Genomic DNA, 3,716 nt, shown 5'->3' with positions numbered 1-3,716 from the left:
GCCTTTTTCTTTCTCTATAGCTTCCTTAGCAACAAGAAAATATTAGACACACAGTAGGCATTGGAAGAAAATGCATTCAGTTAAATGAACTTGATTTGAATGGAATGAGAGTTCAATGAAACTGTATATATTGTGAAACGTGGCAACTTATACCTACTCAAGACATTAAAGGAGATCATGCTTTCTTGCCTAAGTTTTATGTCCAATTTGTTCCTGTTTCAAACCCCTCAACAAAAACAAAATCTTTTAATCTCTTTGCAAAATATTCTCTCCTTCCTCCCATCTTGCTGTTGCTGCTCTGTGATATACTGCCCTTGCCTATTACCCCTTTATAGCTGTTTTGTTAAAGTTCATACCGCTAAGACCTGTAAAAGAAATTTATGGCTCTAGGGATTTCAGCAAATTCTAAACAACCATAACAGGAACATGAAGCATTAATTAAAGACACTAGAGTCTAAGTTATAACAGAAATCCTGACATTTAAGGCCCTGGTACCATTTAAATTTAAAATGGTATGACAAACAGAGAGTAATTTGATGGTCAGAAGGTTATAATGGATACCTTAATACCTTTGTCAAGAAAAAGTGTCTGTCCTTGCTCTAACCCCTACCCAGGGGCTTCAGGGGCCTCCTTCATAAAACACGGTGATGCCTAAATATTTTTGTAGTAACTCATATATAAGCTGGTCTTTTCTTTAAGAATACCAGAGATTAAACACCAACTCCCAACATTCATACACCAATTTTCAGATAAAACGGCTTAATATTTAACATATATTTAGTGCAATTTGTCTATTTCTTAGTTTACTGTAGGGCTATATTTAAAACCAAGGGACCAAGGAACATTCCACAACACACTAAAGCAATTTTTCCCCAGGGAATATGCTGATTCTTTCGTAAAGGCAGAAGCCGATATTCCTGACTCATTCTGCCAAACCAAGCAATAAAAAATGATTCACCTAATTTGAAAGATAATTTGTAATACCAGAGGCTCAACTTGTTTGTGTATCCAATACTAGTATCCTTTCCAGAATGTTGAAAGTACACACTGTATGTATTTGTCTAATGTATATTCAAAAAAGGAATACAAATTGATCCGCAAAGCTTAAATCTGCAGTACATACTCTGTGTTCTGTCCCCACCTGTACCTTCATGAATTTTTTCACCTAGCATGCAGGCTATTTCCCCTCTGTGAAATCCCATGGTGCATATATAGTACTAATACCACTCACTTAGAATATGCCATATTTTGTCTAATATTGCTAGATTTTGTGTGTATAATCTTATTCCTCAAGTAAATTACAAGATAAGGACTATAATTTATACATCCTCTACAACACTTGGCACTGGCTTTGATTAGGCTCTTAATAAATATTTGTTGGTTGATTAATCAGTTTACCACACTTACTAATTGCAAGGTGACATCATTTATCATTAATAAATACATACATAGATTACAAAAACATCATGAAAATTTGCATATGATCATATTAAACCCAAAGTAGCACCTGAGAGTCCAACCACCCTCTCTTTTAGGCCCTTTTCACTTTTATGTCTACTTTTGCCTCACTTACAATTCCACTACTTACTTGCCTTCTTTCTCTTTTCAGCTTTGTGCTGTTATTTAATATCTCACCAGTTGTGTAATTTTAGCTCCCAAATTGAATAAGACGTTCCCTCCAGTGGAACCCTCACCCTGACAAATAGCCAAATAGTAATTATTATTCCTTTCAGGGGTTGAGCTATGGAATCATGCTTGCAATATCCCAGGCTTGAGTGCCTAGATATTTATGCTATACTTCCCTGTGTCAGAGTTTCCATCTGCGATCGTATTTCAAGCCCTCTCATTTTTTTTCAATATGATTAAGATAATTCCTTTATGAAGTTGGAAGCTCAGAGAGACATTCAGAAAAGAAACTTGATGTTTCATATTTTTGCTAACTCACTCTTCCCATTTCCTTTCCTATCATTTTAGCCAGACTGAGAGGGAGAATTAATTTTGCAATGGTCTCTATTTTTTTTTTTTTTTCTAAATGTGTGACCTCCATATTAATAGGAGCCAGAGTAGTCATTCATCACGTCTGGTCAGTGTGAAACTGACATTTACAGGGTGGAATGTTTCCCACTCAGGACAAATGGGGATCATTTGTAAAACATGCCGCACCCAATCATAGGCTCCCATGGATCTCCAACTACATTTTTAAGCAACAATATAAACCATTCCCGAAACTGAAAGGTCTTTTCAAATATTTACTGCCTACCTATGGAATTTTTATTCTGCTGGCTGCTGCCATCAATAATCGTGGGAGTTCCTAGCTAAGTGTTGTGTATGACCTCCAAGGAAAGTCTTAGCATTGCAGAATGGGGAGGGGGGTTAGCATCTTGCATTTTTCATTCTGTCACTTTCTAGGGACAATTACAAAGAAAATAAGAATCATGTAAGACTTATTTTTATATTTATTATGAAAGCCTTCAGCTCTTGCATTTGCAAATAAGCTCAATGATTTTAAGTTTGCTTTTCCCCCATATGAAATGAAATATTATTTCCCACTTCCTCCATGAATCTATTGGGTTACTCCAGGCCACTGTGATCTTTCATCTGGCATTTTGTTTCTATTTTTCTAGATCACAGTTGTGATTTAAAGCCCCCCTGGCGCTTGGACACCTTGGTGATCTTAGCTCATGCTCCTAGTTCCATCCTGATGAACTGACCAAACTTTTCCCCAAGGATATCTGCTGATTCTGGAGTTTCTGCTTTCTTATGATCTGCTCTGTCTTATGGTTCTTTACTGATATAACAAGCTTTGCTCCTTATTCATGAGGGCACAAAATGAAGCGCTTCAAATGGTTTCTGCAAAAATTTACAGTTGCTGCATTAAGAATTTTGTGAGCTTCAATAACTTTATTGAAAAGTTGCAGATTTCCTCCTCCTTCTTTTTCTCCTTCTCTCCTCCTCTTTCTGCCCTGTCTCCACTTCATTATTCTCCTTTTCTTCTCAAAAGCAAACAATCATTTTTCTTGCCTCCTAAAGAATACTTGTAATATTATTCTCAAAACCTGGACACCAGCTTAACTCCTTCTTTGTTCTACAAGTACTCACCTGCCCTAATCAGGATTTTATTCCAGTGGAAACACTGTGTTCCTTCTCAGAGGAATTTATGAGTTAGTAAGAGAGTAGAATTGCATTAATCTTATGCCATTCCTAGAGAATTCTTATTTCCTCAATTAAAGTTTAATTGCTCTGTTCTGAAAAAACAAATGGTGAGTCCAAGCAGATAATTTACAGTGACCTGTATCTGTGACTAGTTTTAAGGCTACCCTGAGGTCAGAATTTAAACATGTTAATTTAGTACCGGACTTAATGGTAACCAAGATAGAGTTATGTCTGTCTCACAGAGATTTGTAATGTAACTCACAGAAGCTTTACTCCAAATGAAAGGGTCATAGTTAGAGGGAAATTCTGTAATAATAGTACCTATCTGATAAAGTGAATGTGGGAATTAAAAGAGTTAATACCTATAAAGAATTTCAGAGGCTGTCTGACAATCACAAACAATAACTGTTAGTGGCAGCATTAGCTAGTTCCTGAATAGCCAAATATCTGGAATTCTCATGACAATGATTCAAAGAAATGTCATCGCTATTTCACAGAGTAAGATACTTAAGCATTGGGGGTCACTAAGCAATTCTTAAAGGACATAGCAGCAACATGTAGGG

The sequence above is a fragment of the Macaca fascicularis genome, chromosome 18, assembly GCF_037993035.2.
Source record: "Macaca fascicularis isolate 582-1 chromosome 18, T2T-MFA8v1.1".
NCBI lineage: Eukaryota > Metazoa > Chordata > Mammalia > Primates > Cercopithecidae > Macaca > Macaca fascicularis.
The sequence above is the reverse complement of the archived record's forward strand: the minus strand, read 5'-3'. Positions refer to the sequence as shown.